The sequence below is a fragment of the Solanum verrucosum genome, unplaced genomic scaffold (genome assembly GCF_900185275.1).
Source record: "Solanum verrucosum unplaced genomic scaffold, falcon-dt-bn FXZP01000051.1, whole genome shotgun sequence".
NCBI classification, from domain to species: domain Eukaryota; kingdom Viridiplantae; phylum Streptophyta; class Magnoliopsida; order Solanales; family Solanaceae; genus Solanum; species Solanum verrucosum.
The window spans coordinates 3,262,116-3,273,635 of NW_026020110.1; positions in this window are offsets into that span (position 1 = coordinate 3,262,116).

The window sequence follows — 11,520 nt, forward strand, 5'->3', positions numbered from 1 at the left end:
ATTCTAAGACACAAGATGAACATATAAGATTATTAGAAAAATTTATACACATCATAGAATATTCAGGTATAAGTCTAAGTAAAAAGAAAGCTGATATAATGACAAATCAAATAGAATTATTAGGAATACAAATTGATAAAAAGGGGATAAAAATGCAAATGCATATAGTACAAAAAATAATTAACTCAAATGAACAACTAGACACAAAAAAGAAATGTGGTTCTATGGACACATGTCTAGGTGTCCTTTGGGTAAATGGTTTGCAAATAGCTGGTTTAATTTCACATTTTTATGTTGTTTATCGCTAACTTGTTTGCTTGTACCTGCAGCTGTATTTAAACAAACATTATGGGTTTTTAGGAGTTTCCCATCGTCTCCTTTTAGCTCTGGCTTTTTTCCGTCTTCAGCTTGACGTAACTCCGCATTTTTATAGTCATGCTGCTGACTAGCGTTAGACTTCAGATTATCTTCATTAGTCTTTAGCTTTTGTATCTCGTTGTCCATACTATCCACTTTTGTACAAAGTGTAGTAATAGCTTTGAGTATTTTTTCGATTGTATCTTCTTCCTCAGTCTCAGTCTGAGTAGCTTTGTCGTGATAGGTAATCTGCAATAACATTCTTATCAGTTTTTATTACTTCAATTGTAAATGTAAAATTTAATATATTTAATACCAATCTCCTTATTTCTTTTGTTGTTACCGAATCTTGTATTTTTCTTGTTAGCCACCATTTTACTTGTGTATTATTTGTTCTTATAATAAATTTGTTATATACAATATATGGTTCAAATGATAATAAACACTTATATACTAAATATAATTCTTTTCTATTTATTTCCCATTTTATTTCTGTATTATTAAATGTTCCTGAATAATACCTGCAATGATGTTCTATCGTAGTGTCATCATACCTATATTTTAATATTCCTCCATAACTTTTTTCACTCGCATCTGATTCTATTATATAAGTAATTTTTTTGTTTTCATCTGGAAAGTATAATTTAGGTAAGTTTTTACATAATAATTTTACCTTTTGTATTTGTATTTGGTCTTTTTTATCAAACTGATATTCTATATGTTTCTTTAATTTTTGTTGTAGTGGTTTTAAATTTTCTGCTAGTTTTGGTATGTATTCTCTTACTTGATTTACTAGTCCTAAGAATGATAAATTAAGGTATGTATATATTAATCAATTTTCGCTCTTTAATTTGATTTCCTAACCATTTGATTTGATTTGATTTCTCAGTTCCAGGGTCCTCAATCAAGTCGCTAATGAACCTTATGTATATCAAAAGGTAACATTTGTCGACTTTATTGAATATATATGGGCGTGTAAGCCTTGGTCAGTTGTTCGAAAATGCACTTCTTTCCTGGAAATGTGCAGAGCATCAGGGAATTTAGAAGCCTTATACAGAAAAGGCGTGGTAATTTTTAATGTTCTTGTATTCACGTTTTTATCAATGTATTATGCCTTTTAAATGTGTTATTTCTTCTGTAGGTTGATTATTTCCACCATAGCGATCCAAATGCATTGGGAATGCTTAATCAAGCAGCAGACGGAGGTGACATTAGTGCATCCTATGTGCTTGCCATAATTTCAATCTTTCAAGGCGGTGAATCCATGAGAGAAGGCTTAATGTTCATTGCCATCATGAGAAAAACGGAATCACTAAAACTCAGAAGATGTCGACAGAAGTTGCAATATATTTTATTTGAAAGGGTGCCAGAACCAAAGACCAATTTGTTGCACTATTCATCAATTCTATCCCGTTTGTTGTGAATTATGTAGTTGTGATTTAGAAATAGATGAAGTAGTTAAATTTCTGCAGTAATTAAATTGTCATGTGTAGCAACATATATACATTTCTTGCAAACTCATAGGGAAAAAGGTGACCTTTTGTGTTTTGTACTAAATTTTTAATTTGTTCTTTATAAAATGTTTAATCTAAAAAAAAATTGACATTTTTCCATTGTTAAATCGCTCAATTTATCGATTAAGTCATCCTTGAAGTGACATATGTGGCAACATATGCATGTTTTGTTGGAAAAATTGTTGCAACAGACATGTCATATGTGGCAACATATGTATATCATATAATGGTCTTTTGGGGGTTAATTTAATTAAATTGTCACCTAATTCAACATGTAACACTAATATATAGTCCTACAACATGTCTAAGTACAAAATTATGGTCTACTACAACAACCTTCATCAATTCTATCAATTATTTTTACAAAGACTATCATACCACTAGTTCATCATACAATGACTAAGAAACTCCATATGATAGTTATATAACACCCTTGTAAATCGTTGTTCCAAGTGTTATAGCATATTTTTATTGCTTAATTATGGTCCAAAGTACTAAAATTTGGTCCAATTTGACATTTTTCCATTCCTAAATCGCTCAATTTATCGATTAAGCCATCCTTGAAGTGTCATTTGTGGCAACATATGCACCTCTGTTTGAAAATTTGCAACAGACATGTCATATGTGGCAATATATGTATATCATAAAATGGTCTTTTGGGGGTTAATTCAATTAAATTGTCACCTAATTCAACATGTAACACTAATATATAGTCCTACAACATGTCTAAGTACAAAATTATGGTCTAATACAACAACCTTCATCAATTCTATCAATTATTTTTATAAAGACTATCATACCACTTTCATCATACAATGACCAAGTAACTCCATATGATAGTTATATAACACCTTTGTAAATCATTGTTCCAAGTGTTATAGCATATTTTTATTGCTTAATTATGGTACAAAGTACTAAAATTTGGTCCAATTTGACATTTTTCCATACCTAAATCGCTCAATTTATTGATTAAGCAATCCTTGAAGTGTCATATGTGGCAACATATGCACCTCTGTTTGAAAAATTGCAACAGACATGTCATATGTGGCAACATATGTATAGCATAAAATGGTCTTTTGGGGTTAATTCAATTAAATTGTCACCTAATTCATTCAGCATGTAACACTAATATATAGTCCTACAACATGTCTAAGTACAAAATTATGGTCTAATACAATAACTTTCATCAATTCTATCAATTATTTTTACAAAGACTATCATACCATTAGTTCAGCATACAATGACCAAGTAACTTCATATGATAGTTATATAGCACCCTTGTAAATCATTGTTCCAGGTGTTATAACATGTTTTTATTGCTTAATTATGGTCCAAAGTACTAAAATTTGGTCCAATTTGATATTTTTTCATTCCTAAATTACTCAATTTATCGATTAAACCATCCTTGAAGTGTCATCTGTGGCAACATATGCACCTCTGTTGGAAAAATTGCAATAGACATGTCATATGTGGCAACATATGTATATCATACAATGGTCTTTTGGGGGTTAATTCAATTAAATTGTCATCTAATTCAACATGTAACACTAATATATAGTCCTACAATATGTCTAAGTACAAAATTATGGTCTAATACAACAACCTTCATCAATTCTATCAATTATTTTTACAAAGACTATCATACCACTAGTTCATCATACAATGACCAAGTAACTCCATATGATAGTTATATAAAACTCTTGTAAATCGTTGTTCCAAGTGTTATAGCATATTTTTATTGCTTAATTATGGTACAAAGTACTAAAATTTGGTCCAATTTGACTTTTTTCCATTCCTAAATCGCTCAATTTATTGATTAACACATCTTTGAAGTGTCATCTGTGGCAACATATGCACATTTTGTTGGATTAAATATTGATTTTTCCAGTAGAAATCGCAATAGACATGTCATATGTGGCAACATATGTATATCCTAAAATGTGTTTTTTGAGGTGAATTGAACATGTAATGTAACACATCATTCTAGAATACTCCACTAATACACACTGCACTCACTCTCACTCATTATAAAATGGTTAATTAGGGTTCCCTTAATTCAAAAAAAGTATCTCATTTTTTATTTTCTTTCCTTTATTCTTTCTCCTCTCCTCCTCTCACACTCAAATTTCCCTGAGAAGATTTTACCACCTTGGACAAATTTAAGTCTCTGCATGCTCTTGTTGTGGTGATCAACGTAATTATGTTGTTCTCAGTTAATATGATATCTTCATCAAGTGTGTTCTCAGTGCATAGTTGATGGTCGTTGTTTGTTTTTGTAGGATCTTGTCTAATGGAGGGTAGCTTCATCATTCGGTAAGTCTTCTTACTTTATAAATAACATCTTGTCTAATGTAACGACATGTATAGGGTAGCTAACTATGGTTGTTTATTTTTCTAGTAGGTGGTCTTGTGACAAAGTGCATGGGTAGCTCTGATCCACCACCCTTCAAGAAAGAATGGTGATGCCCCTCCAGGTTTAATCGCTCAATGTTGACTTCAGATCCTTTTTTGTTGGATGAAGTAGTAGTATAGGGATAGAGCGTTAATGACTTGTAAATATGGATATGTAGCCTAGTCTAGCCTTCCATGTCACTATATCAATTATTAATGGGCTAAAGCGTTTCAAATGTAAATTTTGTTGTTTTTGTTGGCGTTAATTCCTTGTAAATATGGATATGTAGTCTAGCCTAGCCTTGCATGTCACTATATCAACTATAAATGGCATGTTTATGTTTATGTTTAATGTTTCCCAAGTTTATGTGCTTGAATTCCTCTCTATTAATGTTGATAGTACTTGCATGTACACATAAATGACATATGTTGCAACAACTTAAAAAACGTAAGTACTTTATAGAAGTCATAGGCAAGCCCAACCTCTAAAACTGGCCCAATTGGCCCATTATTTCATTTCTAGAAGGGATATATATATAAATTAGGGTTTTCATTTTCATTTCAAGAATAGGGTTTTCATTTTCTTCCTCGCTGCTTCGATTTCTCTCCGCTTCGTGCTTTCTCTCTCTCTCTTTGCATGGATCTGATATCTCTGGAGTGCATGGGATATAATGATGTTATTTATATCATCAGTCTTTTCTATTCTTTGTTTTATTTTTTAAATGCAACTAATTTGATTGGCCTTTGCTTAAATCAAATCTCAGTACTGTCATGTATTGTCAAATCAATGAACGAATTCTTTAAATATAGATTTGTATAATAGATCTAATGAATGAGTTTTGTTTGTTTTTGTTATTTTTGATATAATGTCAAATGCAATATTGAATCGAATTTGTAATAATGAAAATGATCCCATGTTGGGTGTGAAAATCTGTTGCAAACATGGAGACTTACTTTCAATGCAAACTTCATGGTCGAAAGACAATCCAGGTCGAAGATTTTGGTCTTGTCCATGCTATCGTGTATGTACATTTCTACATCTTAGTCTGGAGACTTCTCTTTATTTTGTTTATTTTTAAATTTAAATTTCTTTGTGGTGTGTATTTTAGGAGAATGCATGCAACTTCTTTAGATGGAGGGATCGTGAAGATGTTGATATACGATCCAAGTTCGTTATTCTGAGATTGGCAAACAGAATTAAGGAGTTGAAAATTGATGATGAAATTCATATTAAAAGAAGTAACAAATGGGTGATGAAGGAGAAGAAGAAGACCAAATGTTGTTACAACTGGAAGCTAATCTTCGTATTGTTTATTGTGGTTATTTTTCTATTTTTAAGCATTACCAAGAAGAATACTGTTGAGGATGGAAAATTCTTATGCAGTTGTGTACAACCATTAAAATTATCATAGTTGTGGAAATAAATAAACGTATTTTTGCACTCGTGTTCCAACATTTTTACTTGTTCTTAACATAACATATGAGTCAAATGCAGCAACATATGAGTCAATGTTGCAACATATCACCCATATGTAGTAACATGTGACTCAAATGTTGCTACAGATGACTCTTGTTTGCTACATATGAGACATATGTTGCTACAGATAGGTAATATGTTGCTACGAATGACTCAAATGTTGTTACAGATGACCCATGTGTTGCTACATATGAGACATATATTGCTACAAATGACTGATCTGTTGCTACAGATGCCTCAAATGTTGCAACATATCACCCTCATGTAGCAACGTTTGACCATTTGAGACATATGTTGCTACATATGACCCATATGTTGCTACATATGAGACATATGTTGCTACAAATGACCCTTATGTTGAGACATATATTGCTACAGATGACCCTTATGTAACAACATTTGATTAAGTACTTGCTCTCAATATAAGATCACATACTATGTACTTGCTCTCAATATAACATAAAATAACATAAGTGATAAAATAAAACATTGTCATTAATTACAAACACATTGTCAAGGCTCCAAGCTCCTAGATACTATCCCAGAAGCCCAAACCCATTGCATTCGACCAATTGTATTGTCACACAACGGGGTTTGGGAAGGTTGAATTGATGTCCTGGTAATCAAATGCTCAATAAATGCAAGCGAATATGACCCGCACACGGCTTTGGTTTCATTTGTTACCATGGGTTCCAATCGACCTTCAAAATCCCATGGTTCATTGAGGAACTTATCTGGCAAATGCTTCATTATTCCACTTTGCTTCAACAATTTTGGCAGCAACTCGAACACAGGTTGTATGAATGTCAAAAACTTGGCATGTTCCATACCCATCAATTGGTAGTCATAAACATTCATGCGACCCTCGTGCAAGAGGATCTCAAGAATCACAAAATGAGTTTTCTTCAGGTTCATGACTGCCAAAATCCTTTTTGCACCAATCCAATCCATGCCTCCAGGATATGGTCTAATGCCCCCTGACATAGCTAATCATATCTTCATTCCATTCAAACTCATTAATTAACTGTGTAAAGCTTCTGCCACCAACTGTTGTTGCCTCCTCGCTCATTTTATCATATATTTGTTTGAAGTTGGAATAGAAATTGAGATCCAGGATAATATATGTGGAATCATAGTACTCAAGGTATCTCACATGCCTCTCCCACATGAGGGTAAGGATTTCATCAATATACTGAAATAAAAAATAATATTAAAGAGTAAAGAAGAGTAATCATTGAAAAGATAAAACAAACGAACATTATAAATTGAAGGTACTAGTAGAGAAAAATTACCCAGTCTTCCCACAAAATTTTCATGCTTTTCATGGTCCTAAATCTTCTCCACTAAAAAAATGCATGTCGTATTGTGCCCGCAGATCCTTTGCTCTCGTCAGTTCCACCAGTTTGTTCTTTTGAGCTATATGCACACGCTTATATACATTCACATGCTTGAACTCCAGCACTTCTTCTCCTACGGCCATTGACAATTCTCCAAAGATCTTCTTCTTCAAATTTTGTATTGCCTTAATAAAGGATTTTTTCCTCTTCTTGGTCTGTGCAATATATGGATGCCGAACATTCTTTGATGGAATAACCTTGACCCCCCTCTTGTTTTTAAATTCATTGACAACCTGACTCAATGTTTGAAGATACATGATAGAATCTTCATCTTGTTTCTTGCACTTCTCACAGAGAAAGCCAGAGCATCTTCTACAAGAGGTAGCCCTTTGTCTTGTCCAGCACCATCACCAATATCACCACCAACATCAACACCAGCACCAACATCAATACCACTACCAACATCAACCCCATCAAAAACAACTAATTCATTATCAACTTTGTCTTTTTTTTATGGTTGTTGCTCCAGTCAATTCCATTTTAACTCTATCAACAACAAGATTAAATAAGGTTTCAACCAACCCTAGAGTAATTAGATATGATATTTGCAATTCCTTTTCTGTTGGGACAAGTCATAAGTGCACAACCTAAAATTATAAAAATAAGTCATGTATAGGAATATTTGGGTGAGATGTTGCTACATATGGGGTCATATGTTGCAGCATATGGGCATCTGTAGCAATATTTGTGTCACATGTCGCAACATTTGGGTCACATGTTGTTACAGATGGGTCAAATATTGCTACAAATGATGCATCTATTGCGACATATGGGGCATCTGCATGAACAGATAACCCATCTGTAGCAACATATGCCTCATCTGTAGCAACAATTGATACATATGACAATTTCAAATTTGTAATATAACAACTTCAACTTACTGCATCTGAGGAGGGTTAAAGAGATCTGGAGAATTTTTGACATTTTTTGCTCCCAATCATCTCAATATCCTTGGAGATGAGATCTCTTCTTCTGCAGTTACTTGATGGGTCAAATGAGGAATGACTTCAAATGCCCAAGCCTATAAAAATGGGAAAACATGTTACAAATCAAATGCTGAATTATTCAATAAAATATAAAGAGATTAAGAACATTTATGTTTACCATGAAAGCCCATGGAAAGCCAAATAAGTTATTGGTCTTTGGAGATAAAGGTTTCAACAAGTATTTGACAGTTAATTCAAAGTTTTCATGACCCCAAGGATAGTTGTTGAAAGCCTCAATATCCTGAGATACTCATTTAAGGGATATGTTGTTGTTGACATCTTTGGCCAAAAGTACATTATGTACAAACCAAAGTAAGCACAATGACTCATTGTGCTTCTTTGATGTATCCTCATCATTCAACAAATATATTAAATTGGGATTTTTTAAGCTTGTGCCAACAAGGGACAAGCACCCTTTGAAAAGCTTCTATCTGACAGGAGGAAGTACTCAACTAGTGAATGTAAGGAAAGATGACGCCCAGGCGAAGTCAACTTATTCAAGAGTCCTCTTTAATTTAGGTAACTAATTACGCGCATCTATCTACCAGCAAAGACAGGTTAGAATGGTAATCTATGCTAGGAGTGCCCCTTACCTTAAACCTTAAGTAGCTCACTGAAGGAAGCGTGAAAGTAAGCAAGCAAAGTCTTGCTTATTTTTTCAGTTTGTATACGTCAGTCGGTTGCCTATATGCAAGATCTTCATTCCTTTCACCGGAGGTAGCACTAGTCAAAGAGGGAGACTCTGTTCAAAGCGGTATGCTTCTAGTTTTTTTTTTACTATAACACCAAGTCCTGCTCCTCAGTTGACTGTCTTGTTTCTTATTTTTCTCATTTCTTTCGTCTCTGTGATTATTTTTTTACTATGAATTTAGGGATTGGCTCGAAAGGAGGATGGCATTTTAACCCTGAAACTATGGCAAACTCTCTTCTGCCAAAGAAGAGTGGCATGCCACAATAATTAATCAAAACCTCATCCTTCTTTTTAGGATTCTGAAAAATGAACCTTCTTTTCAGAAGTTCATAGACCATGGTCATTTGAAAATGTACATTATTGTTCTCTTGCAAATCAAGAAAATGACCAAAATAACTATTCCTAAAAAAATCTTCCAACCCTTCTGCTTGAGCATGATCCTGAAGGAGTCGAAAGGTTTTTCCATGGGTGACCTCATAATGCTATCACCAGTAGCATTAGGCTGCAAATGCACAGGGAAAGTGTGTGCATTGATAATTTTGATCCCATCATCATCCTCAACTTCATTTTTTTCTTATTCTTCCTCCTCAACTTCTTTTTGTTTTCCTTTGTCTTCATCAACTTCACTTAATTTTTCTTCTTCTTCCTCAACTACTTTTTTATTTTTTTCCTTCTTCTTCCTTAACTACTTTTTTATTTTTTCCTTCTTCTTCCTCAACTTCTTTTTGTTTTCCTTTATTTTCCTCAACTTCTTTTTGATTTCCTTCTTCCTCAACTCTTTTTTGTTTTCCTTTATCTTCCTCAACTTCTTTTTTATTTCCCTCTTCTTCCTCAACTTCTTATGCTCTTTCTCCATCATCATCAACTTCATTTTTTTCTTTTTCTCTTACTTCATATTCTTTTTGAGAAAATTTTGGTTCGACTTGAGAAGAACAAACTGCTTCAGATGCAAGTTCTTCTAAAAGAGTGGTAGTCGAATTTTCATTCTTCTTCCTACAAGGTTTAGTCTTAGGCCTCTTCTGGATCTTTGTGTCAGTTGTTTCATTTGTTAATATAATTTTTCTTTTGACATGAGCGATTATATTTGTATCTACAATCACAAAAATCAAATATTTCTTAACAAAATCAACAACAACCAAACACAACAACGCAATACAATACACAACAACACAAACAACAAATACAATTCAATACCACACATGAACCAACCAACATACCACAAAACCCTCCCTAAACCCTAACCAACGAACTATAAATTAAGCTTTTTGAAATTTGATAATATTTAAAAAGGAATAACTACCCAACCATTCTACAAACAAATAAGTGATAAAACCACTAAAAATGTCCTGATTTAATACCAGTAAGTATTTCTCAAAACCCTAATTAAATTTACCTGAGAAGATATCAACGATAAACTAGAAATGATGAGGGCAACGACACCTTGTTGTAGAAGAGGATCGCAACAGATTACCACTGATGTTGTAGAAAATATCGCAACAACAACCTTGATCTGTGAAGGAATAATGGAACGAGAGAGAGGAAAGAAGAGAAAGAAAACGGAAATTAGTAAAAATAAATTAAATTTGGAATATGAAACGACATTTTATAGAGGAGAGGAGAGAGGGAAAAATGAAAGGACGATTATTTTAAATCTTTTTAATTTTATTTTTTTGAATTCAAATGTGGCTTATGTTGCCACATATATCCTTTTTGTTGGGGCACATGCAGATAATTCTGTGGTATTTTTTACAACAGAGGTTATATATGTTGCCACATACACCACATTTCTTCCTTTCCATCATAATTGATATTTGTTCCAACAAAATAAAAATAATATTAATAATCATTAATATTAACATTATTAGCAAAACTGAACAATTGGTGACAATATAATGTTGCCATATATCTCCTTTCTGTGACATATGTTACCACATATCTTCTTTCTGTGACATATATTGCCACATGTATCCTTTCTGTTGGGGCACATGCAGATAATTCTGTGGTGTTTTTTACAACATAGGTTATATATGTTGCCACAAACACCACATTTCTTCCTTTCCATCATAATTGACATGTGTTCCAACAAAATAAAAATAATAATAATAATAATCATTAATATTAATATTATCAGCAAAAATGGACACTTCACCAATTGTTTTATACAACTTATCAACAAAAAAGTAATTCACAATGGTATACATAACCATCAATCTAATCAATGGTGGTAACCACAACATTTTCATCGAACTTTGCTTTTTTAGGTCTAGGCCTCTGTGGGTCTTCATTGTTACTAACATAGCCACTCCGAGCCTTTAAAATCCCATAATTCCATAGGAGTGAAGCATATCTCATGCGGAGGGTTTCAGAACTAATTCCATCATACGGTACTTGTAGTCCATCACTCAAAAACTCAGCGTATGCAGCAACAAAAAGTCCACAATCTCTGCATGGTATGTCATCGATTAGAAAATATAATAAACCTATTAACACCACATTTCAATAGTGGTAAGACAAAAAAATAATGTGATACTTATAGACTATTACTTGATTGTTGGGCAATACCAGTAACATGTATGACTTCGGATGGGTGAGATTTGTTCTTTCCTTGGTAAGTTTCAAGAATTGACCAGTTGGTTCGGTCTTTTTGATAAAAAAAAATTCACTGGATTCAAGGTACTTTGGCAACAATGTAGACAACTTTTGAATC